This window comes from Corella eumyota, chromosome 1, assembly GCF_963082875.1.
Source record: "Corella eumyota chromosome 1, kaCorEumy4.1, whole genome shotgun sequence".
Taxonomy (NCBI): Eukaryota; Metazoa; Chordata; class Ascidiacea; order Phlebobranchia; family Corellidae; genus Corella; species Corella eumyota.
In genome coordinates this window covers 9,507,604-9,524,571 of record NC_137490.1, presented here as the reverse complement: position 1 = coordinate 9,524,571, position 16,968 = coordinate 9,507,604, and positions in this window count along the sequence as shown.

Below are 16,968 nucleotides of genomic sequence, written 5' to 3'. Positions count from 1 at the left end.
TACCAACTTAAAACATGGGTTAAATATTAGTTTTTGTTTCTATAATATATATAAATGCTTGTTTGTTTATTAAAAATCAAAGTTATATATTATTCTTTGTTAATGTTTATGCATATCTTTTTTTATTTATAAAAATTTATTTTAAAAATAATCATATAATTTCGAACCATATTTTATTTATCAAATAAATCTAGTTGATATTGTAATATGAAAGTAAACTAAATTAAAAAGCAAAATACCGTTCTTAATTTTTGGTAATCAAACGAGTATTAAAATATAATAATAACAAAACAATTAAAAAAAAAATTTTACACATTTTCTACTTATACTTTAACATTTTACTTAAATTTTCAACCAATATACTTTACTTTAATGGACAGCGAAAAGGACGATTTTTGACGGCGACCAGAACGCTATTAAATTATTCAAGCGTTAAACTCACACTGATTCGTTATTTTATAAAAAAAACAAAAAAAATGATTAAACGATATTGAGCTAGAGTTAAATCTTCATTTTAAATAGCAACATACAAAATAATAATACCAACAATATATTAAAATTTCAGAAAATTTAATCTTTAAATTTTAATAATAAAGTTTATTAATTAGCAATTAGTGATAATTAAATGTCGTTAATAGGAGGTTTGCGATTCGTTGGGATAATAACAAACATACTAAAAATTTAGAACTTTTAGTTTTAAAGAACAAAAGTTATTGTCCCTCAAAATTCGGTCAAATAAGAATATAAATAACTAGATTTATTTAATAAATAAAATATGGTTCGAAATTATTTGATTATGTTTAGCATAAATTTTTATAAATTAAAAAATATGCTTACACCTTAACTAAGAATTTTACATATCTTTGATTTTTAATAAACAAACAAGCATTTATATATATTATACAAATAAAATTAATTTTTTAACCCAGTTCTATGTTGTTAATATCAAAATATACATTTTACTAAGTTTTAAATTCCCAAAATTGATTTTTGAGTTTTAATAAATAAACAAGCATTCAAATATAATAAACAAATAAAAATTATTTTTTAAACATGTATTTTAATTACTAATATCATAAAATACATTGTATTAAATTTTAAATGCTTAATATCAAACTTTAATTTTTAATAAACAAACAAGAATTTAAATATAATAAACAAACAAAAATTAAATTTTTAATCCATTTTCGAATTATTAATATTATGATATATAACTGACCAAAATTTGAAAACTTAATAATGATCTCTAAATTTTAATAAACAAACACCTATTAATTACTAATTAATAATATTTAAACTATCAAAATAGGAGGATTGAAACACAATATGATAATAAACAACATACTAAAATTCTAAAAATTAATATACACAAAATCAAAAGTTATTCGATTTCAAAATTCGGATTAGTAAGAATAAAAATAAAAATAAATATACGGACAATAACAATATGTTTCGAAATCTAAGATTTCGAACCATAATAAAAATAAAAATAAAAATAATAATAAATATACGGACAATAACAATATGTTACGAAATCTAAGATTTTGAACCATAATAAATATAATGACAATAACAATATGTTTCGAAATCTAAGATTTCGAACCATAATAATAAATATAATGACAATAACAATATGTTTCGAAATCTAAGATTTCGAACCATAATACTAATAAATATAATGACAATAACAATATGTTTCGAAATGTAAAATTTCGAACCATAATAATAATAATAATAATAATAATAAATATAAAGACAATAACAATATGTTTCGAAATCTAAGATTTCGAACCATAATTACTTATATTTTAAGATTTTACTTAAATTTTCAACCAATATATTTTACTTTAATGGACAGCGAAAAAGACGATTTTTGACGGCGACCAGAACGCTATTAAATTATTCAAGCGTTAAACCTACACTGATTCATTATTTTATAAAAAAACAAAAATAATGATTAAACGATATTTAGCTAGAGTTAAATCTTCATTTTAAATAGCAACATACAAAATAATAATACCAACAACATATTAACATTTCAGCAAATTTAATCTTTAAATTTTAATAATAAAATATATTAATTAGTAATTAGTGATAATTAAAAGTCGTTAATAGGAGGTTTGCGATTCGTTGGGATAATAACAAACATACTAAAAATTTAAAACTTTTACTTTTAAAGAACAAAAGTTATCGTCTTTCAAAATTCGACAAATAAGAATAAAAACAATAATAACTAGATTTATTTGATAAATAAAATATAGTTCGAAATTATTTGATTTTTTTTAACATAAACTTTATAAATAAAAAATATATGCATAAACATTAACTAAGAATATTACATACCTTTGATTTTTAATTAACAAACCAGCAATTAATATAACAAACAAACAAGAATTATTTTTTAATTATCTTCAAATTTTAAATATAATAAGATTTTAAATATAATAAGACCAAAATTTAAAAACCTAATATTAATCTTTAAATTTGAATAAACAAACACCCATTAATTAGTAATTAGTGATGAAAATTTTAATTTTAATTCATTTTTGAGTTAGTAATATCATGATATACAATTGACCAAGATTTAAAAAGTTAATAACAACCTTCAAATTTTAATAAACAAACACCTATTAATTAGTAATTAGTAATAAAAATTAAAATTTTAATTCGTTTTTGAGTTAGTAATATCATGATATACAATTGACCAAAATTTAAAAAGTTAATAACAACCTTTAAATTATAATAAATAAACACCTATTAATTAGTAATTAGTGATAAAAATTAAAATTTTAATTCATTTTTGAGTTACCAATATCATGATATACAATTGACCAAGATTTAAAAAATTAATAACAACCTTTTAATTTTAATAAATAAACACTTATTAATTAGTAATTAGTAATAATTAAATGTTGTAAATAGGAGAATGAAAACATAATCTGATAATTAACAACATACTAAAATTTCAGATTTTTAGATTCTAAGGAACTAAAGATATCTTCTTTCAAAATTGGGACTAGAAAGAATAAAAATAATAATTACAAATATTATAAAATACATTTTATTAAATTTTAAATGCCTATTATCAAACTTTTATTTTTAATAAACAAACAAGAATTTAAATACAATAAACAAACAAAAATTAAATTTTTAATCCATTTTCGAGTTATTAATATTATGATATATAACTGACCAAAATTTGAAAACTTAATAACGATCTCTAAATTTTAATAAACAAACACCTATTAATTACTAATTAATAATATTTAAATTATCAAAATAGGAGGATTGAAACACAATATGATAATAAACAACATACTAAAATTTTAAAAATTTATATACACAAAATCAAAAATTATTCGATTTCAAATTTCGGATTAGTAAGAATAAAAATAAAAATAATAATAAATATACGGACAATAACAATATGTTTCAAAATCTAAGATTTCGAACCATAATAATAAATATAATGACAATAACAATATGTTTCGAAATCTAAGATTTCGAACCATAACTAGATTTATTTGATAAATAAAATATGGTTCGAAAATATTTGATTATTTTTAACATAAATTTTTATAAATAAAAAAAGATATGCATAAACATTAACTAAGATTATTACAAACCTTTGATTTTTAATAAACAAACAAGCATTTATATATATAATACAAACAAAAACTAATATTTAACCCAGTTTAAGTTGGTGATATTAGAATATAAATTATAGTAAATTTTAAATTCTTAAAATTGATTTTATTAAATAAATAAGCATTTAAATATGATAAATAAACGAAAATTATTTTTCTAATATGTTTTTTAATTACTTATATTATAAAATACATCATACCAAAATTTTAATGCTTAATGTCGAACTTTAATTTTTAATGAACAAACCAGCATTTAAATATAAAAACAAACAAGAATTATTTTTTAATTTATTTTCGAATTATAAATATTATAAGATAAAACCGACCAAAATTTAAAAACCTAATAACAATCTTTAAATTTAAATAAACAAACACCTATTAATTAGTAATTAGTGACAAAATTTAAATTCGTTTTTGAGTTGCTAATATCATGATATACAATCTACAAAAATTTAAAAAATTAATAACAACCTTTAAATTTTAATAAACAAACACCTATTATTAAGTAATTAGTGATAAAAATTAAAATTTTAATTTATTTTTGAGTTAGTAATATCATAATATACAATTGACCAAGATTTAAAAAATTAATAACAACCTTTAAATTTTAATAAACAAACACCTATTAATTAGTAATTAGTGATAATTAAATGTCGTTAATAGGAGGTATGCGATTCGTTGTGATAATAACAAACATACTAAAAATTAAGAACTTTTAGTTTTAAAGAACAAAAGTTATCGTCTTTCAAAATTCGTCAAATAAGAATAAAAACAACTAGATTTATTTGATAAATAAAATATGGTTCGAAATCGTTTGGTTCTTTTTTATAAATATAATTTATTTAGTAGGTTTATTAATTAAATTATAAATTTAAATATGAACTTTTTTATATTTAAACCTAATTTTAACAAACGAACACGCATTCATTGATATTGTAATAGAAAAGTAAACTAAATTTAAAAGCAAAATACCGATTTTAATTTTTTAGTAATTAAACAAGTATTAAAATATAATAATAACAAAACAATTAAAAAAAAAAATTTTACACATTTTTGACTTATACTTTAACATTTTACTTAAATTTTCAACCAATATTTTTTACTTTAATTGGCAGCGAAAAGGACTATTTTTGACGGCGACCAGAAAGCTATTAAATTATTCAAGCGTTAAACTCACACTGATTCGTTATTTTATAAAAAAAAACTAAAATAATGATTAAACGATATTTAGCTAGAGTTAAATCTTCATTTTAAACAGCAACATACAAAATAATAATACCTACAACATATTAAAATTTCAGAAAATTTAATCTTTAAATTTTAATAATAAAATATATTAATTAGTAATTAGTGACGTTTAAATGTCGTAAATAGGAGGTTTGCGATTCGTTGGGATAATAACAAACATACTAAAAATTTAGAACTTTTAATTTTAAAGAACAAAAGTTATCGTCTTTCAAAATTCGTCAAATAAGAATAAAAACAATAATAATAAATATAATGACAATAACAATATGTTTCGAAATTTAAGATTTCGAACCATAATAATAACTAGATTTATTTGATAAATAAAATATGGTTCAAAATTATTTGATTATTTTTAACATAAAATTTTATAAATAAAAAATATATGCATAAACATTAACTAAGAATATTACATACCTCTGATTTTTAATTAACAAACCAGCATTTAATATAACAAACAAACAAGAATTATTTTTTAATTATCTTCAAATTTTAAATATAATAAGATATAACCGACCAAAATTTAAAAACCTAATATCAATCTTTCAATTTTAATAAACAAACTTCTATTAATTAGTAATTAGTGATAAAAATTAAAATTTTAATTCGTTTTTGAGTTACTCATATCATGATATACAATTGACCAAAATTTAAAAAGTTAATAACAACCTTTAAATTATAATAAATAAACACTTATTAATTAGTAATTACTGATAATTAAATGTTGTAAATAGGAGAATGAAAACATAATCTGATAATAAACAACATACTAAAATTTCAGATTTTTAAATTCTAAGGAACTAAAGATATCTTCTTTCAAAATTGGGTCTAGAAAGAATAAAAATAATAATAATAAAAATAATAATAATAATAATAAGTACTAGATTTATTTGATAAATAAAATATGGTTCGAAATTATTTGATTATGTTTAGCATAAATTTTTATAAACAAAAAATATGCTTACACCTTAACTAAGAATATTACATACATTTGATTTTTAATAAACAAACAAGCATTTATATATATTATACAAATAAAATTAATTTTTTAACCCAGTTCTATGTTGTTAATATCAAGATATACATTTTACTAAATTTTAAATTCCCAAAATTGATTTTTGATTTTTAATAAATAAACAAGCATTTAAATAAAATAAACAAACAAAAATTATTTTTTAAACATGTATTTTAATTACTAATATCATAAAATACATTACATAAAATTTTAAATGCTTAATATTAAACTTTAATTTTTAATAAACAAACAAGAATTTAAATATAATAAACAAATAAAAATTAAATTTTTAATCCATTTTCGAGTTATTAATATTATGATATATAACAAATTAGATATAACCGACCAAAATTTAAAAACCTAATATCAATCTTTAAATTTGAATAAACAAACACCCATTAATTAGTAATTAGTAATAAAAATTTTAATTTTAATTCATTTTTGAGTTAGTAATATCATGATATACAATTGACCAAGATTTAAAAAGTTAATAACAACCCTTAAATTTTAATAAACAAACTTCTATTAGTTAGTAATTAGTGATAAAAATTAAAATTTTAATTCGTTTTTGAGTTACTCATATCATGATATACAATTGACCAAAATTTAAAAAGTTAATAACAACCTTTAAATTATAATAAATAAACACTTATTAATTAGTAATTACTGATAATTAAATGTTGTAAATAGGAGAATGAAAACATAATCTGATAATAAACAACATACTAAAATTTCAGATTTTTAAATTCTAAGGAACTAAAGATATCTTCTTTCAAAATTGGGTCTAGAAAGAATAAAAATAATAATAATAAAAATAATAATAATAATAATAAGTACTAGATTTATTTGATAAATAAAATATGGTTCGAAATTATTTGATTATGTTTAGCATAAATTTTTATAAACAAAAAATATGCTTACACCTTAACTAAGAATATTACATACATTTGATTTTTAATAAACAAACAAGCATTTATATATATTATACAAATAAAATTAATTTTTTAACCCAGTTCTATGTTGTTAATTTCAAGATATACATTTTACTAAATTTTAAATTCCCAAAATTGATTTTTGATTTTTAATAAATAAACAAGCATTTAAATAAAATAAACAAACAAAAATTATTTTTTAAACATGTATTTTAATTACTAATATCATAAAATACATTACATAAAATTTTAAATGCTTAATATTAAACTTTAATTTTTAATAAACAAACATGAATTTAAATATAATAAACAAATAAAAATTAAATTTTTAATCCATTTTCGAGTTATTAATATTATGATATTTAACTAAATAAGATATAACCAACCAAAATTTAAAAACCTAATATCAATCTTTAAATTTGAATAAACAAACACCCATTAATTAGTAATTAGTAATAAAAATTTTAATTTTAATTCATTTTTGAGTTAGTAATATCATGATATACAATTGACCAAAATTTGAAAAGTTAATAACAACCCTTAAATTTTAATAAACAAACACCTATTAATTAGTAATTAGTGATAAAAATTAAAATTTTAATTCGTTTTTGAGTTACTAATATCATAATATACAATTGACCAAAATTAAAAAAAATTAATAACAACCTTTAAATTATAATTAATAAACAACTATTAATTAGTAATTAGTGATAAAAATTAAAATTTTAATTCATTTTTGAGTTACCAATATCGTAATATACAATTGACCAAGATTTAAAAAATTAATAACAATCTTTAAATTTTAATAAATAAACACTTATTAATTAGTAATTAGTGATAATTAAATGTTGTAAATAGAAGAATGAAAACATAATCTGATAATAAACAACATTTTAAAATTTCAGATTTTTAAATTCTAAAGAACTAAAGATATCTTCTTTCAAAATTGGGACTAGAAAGAATAAAAATAATAATAAAAATAATAACTAGATTTATTTGATAAATAAAATATGGTTCGAAATTATTTGATTATTTTTAACATAAAATTTTATAAATAAATAAAGATATGCATAAACATTAACTAAGAATATTACATATCTTTGAATAAACAAACAAGCATTTATATATACTATACACACAAAAACTAATATTTAACGCAGTTTTAAGTTGTTTATATTAGGATATAGATTATACCAAATTTTAAATTCCTAAAATTCATTTTTAATTTAAATTAAATAAACAAGCATTTAAATATGATAAACAATTGAAACTTATTTTTCAAATATGTTTTTTAACTACTTATATTTTAAAATACATCATATCAAATTTTTAATGCATAATATCGGACTTTAACTTTTAATCAACAAACAAGCATTTAAATATAATAAACAAACAAAAATTAATTTTTATTTCATTTTCAAGTTATAAATATTATAACAAATAACTGACCAAAATTTAAAAACCTAATAACAATCATTAAATTTAAATAAACAAACACCTATTTATTAGTAATTAGTGTCAAAAATTAAAATTTTAATTTATTTTTGAGTTATTAATATCATAATATACAATTGATAAAAATTTAAAAAATTAACAACAACTTTTAAATTTAAATAAACAAACACTTATTAATTAGTATTTAGTGATTAAAAATTAAAATTTTAATTTAGTTTTGAGTTACTAATATCATGATATACAATTGACCAAGATTTGAAAAATTAATAACAACCTTTAAATTTTAATAAAGAAACACCTTTTAATTAGTAATTAGTGACAAAAATTAAAATTTTAATTTATTTTTGAGTTACTGATATCATGATATACAATTGACCAAGATTTAAAAAATAAATAACAAACTTTAAATTTTAATAAATAAACACTTTTTAATTAGTAATTAGTGATAATTAAATGTTGTAAATAGGAGAATGAAAACATAATCTGATAATAAACAACATACTAAAATTTCAGATTTTTAAATTCTAAGGAACTAAAGATATCTTCTTTCAAAATTGGGACTAGAAAGAATAAAAATAATAATAAAAATAATAATAATAATAACTAGATTTATTTGATAAATAAAATATGGTTCGAAAATATTTGATTATTTTTAACATAATTTTTTATAAATAAAAAAAGATATGCACAAACATTAACTAAGAATATTACAACCCTTTGATTTTTAATAAACAAACAAGCATTTATATATATTATACAAACAAAAACTAATATGTAACCTAGTTTTAAGTTGGTGATATAAGGATATAAATTATAGTAAATTTTAAATTCTTAAAATTAAATTTTATTAAATAAACAAGCATTTAAATATGATAAATAAACGAAAATTATTTTTCTAATATGTTTTTTAATTACTTATATTATAAAATACATCATACCAAATTTTTAATGCTTAATGTCGAACTTTAATTTTTAATGAACAAACCAGCATTTAAATATAAAAAACAAACAAAAATTATTTTTTAATTTATTTTCGAATTATAAATATTATAAGATAAAACCGACCAAAATTTAAAAACCTAATACCAATCTTTAAATTTAAATAAACAAACACCTATTAATTAGTAATTAGTGACAAAAATTAAATTCGTTTTTGAATTACTAATATCATGATATACAATTGACAAAAATTTAAGAAATTAATAACAACCTTTAAATTTTAATAAACAAACACCTATTATTAAGTAATTAGTGATAAAAATTAAAATTTTAATTTATTTTTAAGTTAGTAATATCATAATATACAATTGACCAAGATTTAAAAAATTAAAAACAACCTTTAAATTTTAATAAACAAACACCTATTAATTAGTAATTAGTGATAATTAAATGTCGTAAATAGGAGGTTTGCGATTCGTTGGGATAATAACAAACATACTAAAAATTTAGAACTTTTAGTTTTAAAGAACAAAAGTTATCGTCTTTCAAAATTCTGACTAGAAAGAATAAAAACAATAATAATATTAAATACACTGACAATAACAATATGTTTCGAAATCAAAGATTTCGAACCATAATAAGTATAATGACAATAACAATATGTTTCGAAATCTAAGATTTCGAACCATAATAATAATAATAAGTATAATGATAATAACAATATATTTCGAAATCTAAGATTTCGAACCATAATAATAATAAATATAATGACAATAACAATATGTTTCGAAATCTAAGATTTCGAACCATAATAATAAATATAATGACAATAACAATATGTTTCGAAATCTAAGATTTCGAATCATAACTAGATTTATTTGATAAATAAAATATGGTTCGAAATTATTTGTAAATAAAAAAAAAATTATAAATAAAAAATATATGCATAAACATTAACTAAGAATATTATATACCTTTGATTTTTAATTTACAAACCAGCATTTAATATAACAAACAAACAAGAATTATTTTTTAATTATCTTCAAATTTTAAATATAATAAGATATAACCGACCAAAATTTAAAAACCTAATATCAATCTTTAAATTTGAATAAACCAACGCCCATTAATTAGTAATTAGTGATGAAAATTTTAATTTTATTTTATTTTTGAGTTAGTAATATTATGATATACAATTGACCAAGATTTAAAAAGTTAATAACAACCCTTAAATTTTAATAAACAAACACCTATTAATCAGTAATTAGTGATAAAATTTAAAATTTTAATTCGTTTTTGAGTTAATAATATCATGATATACAATTGACCAAAATTTAAAAAATTAAAAACAACCTTTAAATTTTAATAAATAAACACTTATTAATTAATAATTAGTAATAATTAAATGTTGTAAATAGAAGAATGAAAACATAATCTGATAATAAACAACATACTAAAATTTCAGATTTTTAAATTCTAAGGAACTAAAGATATCTTCTTTCAAAATTGGGATTAGAAAGAATAAAAATAATAATAATAATAACATATAACTGACCAAAATTTAAAAACCTAATAACAATCATTAAATTTAAAAAAACAAACACCTATTTATTAGTAATTAGTGTCAAAAATTAAAATTTTAATTTATTTTTGAGTTACTAATATCATAATATACAATTGACAAAAATTTAAAAAATTAACAACAACCTTTAAATTTAAATAAACAAACACTTATTAATTAATGTTTAGTGATTAAAAATTAAAATTTTAATTCATTTTTGAGTTAGTAATATCATGATATACCATTGACCAAGATTTAAAAAAATAATAACAACCTTTAAATTTTAATAAACAAATACCTATTAATAAGTAATTTTTTAGTAATCAAACAAGTATTAAAATATAATAATAAAAAAACAATTAAAACTAGATTTGAACAAAAAACTCATTAAGTAATCGCAAATAGAGCACAAACTACGGGATAAAGACTTTTTACGACGCTCACGGGAATTTACAGCGCAGAACAATACAAACCGAGTCCAGTCTTAACGCCGTAAAAATTTTTAGAAGAAAAGAAAATCATTAAACAAAGATAAAATAAGGCATCACCAACGCGATAAAAGACCATGCATAGGAAGTTAGAGCATAAAACAATAGAAATAAAACTAGTCCAGTCCCGCGACCTTGAAATTAAGAGAATATTAAACTTATTAAACAAAGAGAAAATAGAGCATAACCAACGCGATAAAAACTCATTAAACCAACAAAAATGCATTTTTTGCATTAAACTTCTTACTATCGAATGAATGTTAATATAAGGAATTAAAAAAGAATAATATAAAGATTTAAAAAAAGAATTTTCATTTGTATTATGATATTTAATCGATGAAAATGTAAAACCATATATTGATTTGATTTTTTATATAAAAACAACATTTAATATTTATTATAAACTACCAAACCATTTTTAACCTGTTTTTGAGTAGAATCATAATATCATGACAAATAATTCAATAAACAAGTGTTAAAATATAATTAAAAAAATAACTTTTACACATTTTTTACTTATATTTTAACATTTCACTTAAATTTTCAACCAATATTTTTTACTTTAACGGACAGCGAAAAAGACGATTTTTGACGGCGACCAGAACGCTATTAAATTATTCAAGCGTTAAACTCACACTAATTCATTATTTTATAAAAAACAAAAATAATGAATAAACGATATTTAGCTAGAATTAAATCTTTATTTTAAATAGCAACATACAAAATAATAATACCAACAACATATTAAAATTTCAGCAAATTTAATCTTTAAATTTTAATAATAAAATATATTAATTAGTAATTAGTGACAGTTAAATGTCGTAAATAGGAGGTTTGCGAATCGTTGGGATAATAACAAACATACTAAAAATTTAGAACTTTTAGTTTTAAAGAACAAAAGTTATCGTCTTTCAAAATTCGGTCAAATAAGAATAAAAACAATAATAATAATAAATATAATGACAATAACAATATGTTTCAAAATCTAAGATTTCGAACCATAAGTAGATTTATTTGATAAATAAAATATGGTTCGAAATCGTTTGATTCTTTTTTATAAATATAATTTATTTAGTAGGTTTATTAATTAAATTATAGATTTAAATATTAACTTTTTTATATTTAAACCTAATTTTAACAAACGAACACGCATTCATTGATATTGTAATATAAAAGTAAACTAAATTTAAAAGCAAAATACCGATCTTAATTTTTGGTAATCAAACGAGTATTAAAATATAATAATAACAAACAATTAAAAAAAAAATTTACACATTTTTTACTACTTTAACATTTTACTTAAATTTTCAACCAATATTTTTTACTTTAATGGACAGCGAAAAGGACGATTTTTGACGGCGACCAGAACGCTATTAAATTATTCAAGCGTTAAACTCACACTGATTCGTTATTTTATAAAAAAAAAATAATAATTACACCTTAACTAAGAATATTACATATCTTTGATTTTTAATAAACAAACAAGCATTTATATATTATACAAATAAATTTAATTTTTTAGCCCATTTTTATGTTGTTAATATCAAGATATACATTTTACTAAATTTTAAATTCCCAAAATTGATTTTTGATTTTTAATAAATAAACAAGCATTTAAATAAAATAAACAAACAAAAATTATTTTTTAAACATGTATTTTAATTACTAATATCATAAAATACATTATATTAAATTTTAAATGCTTAATATCAAACTTTAATTTTTAATAAACAAACAAGAATTTAAATATAATAAACAAACAAAAATTAAATTTTTAATCCATTTTCGAGTTATTAATATTATGATATATAACTGACCAAAATTTGAAAACTTAATAACGATCTCTAAATTTTAATAAACAAACACCTATTAATTACTAATTAATAATATTTAAATTATCAAAATAGGAGGATTGAAACACAATATGATAATAAACAACATACTCAAATTTAAAAAATTTATATATACAAAATCAAAAGTTATTCGATTTCAAAATTCGGATTAGTAAGAATAAAAATAAAAATAATAATAAATATACGGACAATAACAATATGTTTCGAAATCTAAGATTTCGAACCATAATAATAAATACACTGACAACAATAATATGTTTCGAAATCTAAGATTTCGAACCATAATAATAATACCAACAACATATTAATATTTCAGCAAATTTAATCTTTAAATTTTAATAATAAAATATATTAATTAGTAATTAGTGATAATTAAATGTCGTTAACAGGAGGTTTGCGATTCGTTGGGATAATAACAAACATACTAAAAATTTAGAACTTTTAGTTTTAAAGAACAAAAGTTATCGTCTTTCAAAATTCGTCAAATAAGAATAAAAACAATAATAACTAGATTTATTTGATAAATAAAATATGGTTCGAAATTATTTGATTTTTTTTTGTAAATATAATTTATTTAGTAGGTTTATTAATTAAATTATAAATTTAAATATAAACTTTTGTATATTTAAACCTAATTTTAACAAGCGACACGCACTTATTGATATTGTAATATAAAAGTAAACTAAATTTAAAAGCAAAATACCGATCTTAATTTTTTAGTAATCAAACAAGTATTAAAATATAATAATAACAAAACAATTAAAACAAAAATTTTACACATTTTTTACTTATATTTTAACTTTTTACTTAAATTTTCAACCAATATTTTTTACTTTAATGGACAGCGAAAAGGACGATTTTTGACGGCGACCAGAACGCTATTAAATTATTCAAGCGTTAAACTCACACTAATTCATTATTTTATAAAAAACAAAAATAATGATTAAACGATATTTAGCTAGAGTTAAATCTTCATTTTAAATAGCAACATACAAAATAATAATACCAACAACATATTAAAATTTCAGCAAATTTAATCTTTAAATTTTAATAATAAAATATATTAATTAGTAATTAGTGATAATTAAATGTCGTTAATAGGAGGTTTGCGATTCGTTGGGATAATAACAAACATACTAAAAATTCAGAACTTTTAGTTTTAAAGAACAAAAGTTATCGTCTTTCAAAATTCGTCAAATAAGAATAAAAACAATAATAATAATAATAATAATAATAAATATAATGACAATAACAATATGTTTCGAAATCTAAGATTTCGAACCATAACTAGAGTTAAATCTTCATTTTAAATAGCAACATACGAAATAATAATACCAACAACATATTACAATTTCAGCAAATTTAATCTATAAATTTTAATAATAAAATATATTAATTAGTAATTAGTGATAATTAAATGTCGTTAATAGGAGGTTTGCGATTCGTTGGGATAATAACAAACATACTAAAAATTTAGAACTTTTAGTGTTAAAGAACAAAAGTTATCGTCTTTCAAAATTCGTCAAATAAGAATAAAAACAATAATAATAATAATAATAACTAGATTTATTTGATAAATAAAATATGGTTCGAAAATGTTTGATTATTTTTAACATAAATTTTTATAAATAAAAAAAGACATGCATAAACATTAACTAAGAATATTACAAAACTTTGATTTTTAATAAACAAACAAGCATTTATATATATAATACAAACAAAAACTAATATTTAACCCAGTTTTAAGTTGGTGATATTAGGATATAAATTATAGTAAATTTTAAATTCTTAAAATTGATTTTTATTAAATAAACAAGCATTTAAATATGATAAATAAATGAAAATTATTTTTCTAATATGTTTTTTAATTACTTATATTATAAAATACACCATACCAAATTTTTAATGCTTAATGTCGAACTTTAATTTTTAATGAACAAACCAGCATTTAAATATAAAAAACAAACAAGAATTATTTTTTAATTTTTTTTCGAATTATAGGTATTATAAGATAAAACCGACCAAAATTTAAAAACCTAATAACAATCTTTAAATTTAAATAAACAAACACCTATTAATTAGTAATTAGTGACAAAAATTAAATTCGTTTTTGAGTTACTAATATCATGATATACAATTGACAAAAATTTAAAAATTAATAACAACCTTTAAATTTTAATCACTAAACACCCATAATTTATTAATTGCTGATAAAAATTAAAATTTTAATTCATTTTTGAGTTACTAGTATCATGATATACAAATGGCCAAGATTGAAAAAATAATTAACAATTTTTAAATTTTATTAAATAAACACCTATTAATTAGTAATTAGCAATAAAAATTAAAATTTTAGTTCATTTTTGAGTTACCAATATCATGATATACAAATGGCCGAGATTTAAAAAATAAATAACAAACTTTAAATTTTATTAAATAAACACCTATTAATTAGTAATTAGTGATAAAATTCAAAATTTTAATTCATTTTTGAGTTACCAATATCATGATAAACAAATGGCTAAGATTTAAAAAATAAATAACAATCTTTAAATTTTAATAAATAAACACCTATTAATTAGTAATTAGTGATAAAAATTAAAATTTTAATTTATTTTTGAGTTAGTCATATCATAATATACAATTGACCAAAATTTAAAAAATTAATAACAATCTTTTTCAATTTTAATAAACAAACACCTATTAATTAGTAATTAGTGATAATTAAATGTCGTAAATAGGAAGTTTGCGATTCGTTGGGATAATAACAAACATACTAAAATTTTAGAACTTTTTGTTTTAAAGAACAAAAGTTATCGTTTTTCAAAATTCTGACTAGAAAGAATAAAAACAATAATAATAATAACTAGATTTATTTGATAAATAAAATATGGTTCAAAATTGATTTTTTTTATAAATATAATTTATTTAGTAGGTTTATTAATTAAATTAAAAATTTAAATATGAACTTTTTTATATTTAAACCTAATTTTAACAAGCGAACACGCACTCATTGATATTGTAATATAAAAGTAAACTAAATTTAAAAGCAAAATACCGTTCTTAATTTTTTAGTAATCAAACAAGTATTAAAATATAATAATAAAAAAACAATTAAAACTAGATTTGAACAAAAAACTCATTAAGTAATCGCAAATAGAGCACAAACTACGGGATAAGGACTTTTTACGACGCTCACGGGAATTTACAGCGCAGAACAATACAAACCGAGTCCAGTCTTAACGCCGTAAAAATTTTTAGAAGAAAAGAAATCATTAAACAAACACAAAATAAGTCATGACCAACGCGATAAAAGACCACGCATAGGAAGTTAGAGCCTAAAACAATAGAAACTAGATTTATTTGATAAATAAAATATGGTTCGAAAATATTTGATTATTTTTAACATAAATTTTTATAAATAAAAAAAGATATGCATAAACATTAACTAAGAATATTACAAACCTTTAATTTTTAATAAACAAACAAGCATTTATATATATAATACAAACAAAAACTAATATTTTTTCCAGTTTTAAGTTGGTGATATTAGGATATAAATTATAGTAAATTTTAAATTCTTAAAATTGATTTTTATTAAATAAACAAGCATTTAAATATGATAAATAAACGAAAATTATTTTTCTAATATGTTTTTTAATTACTTATATTATAAAATACATCATACCAAATTTTTATTGCTTAATGTCGAACTTTAATTTTTAATGAACAAACCAGCATTTAAATATAAAAAACAAACAAAAATTATTTTTTAATTTATTTTCGAATTATAAATATTATAAGATAAAACCGACCAAAATTTAAAAACCTAA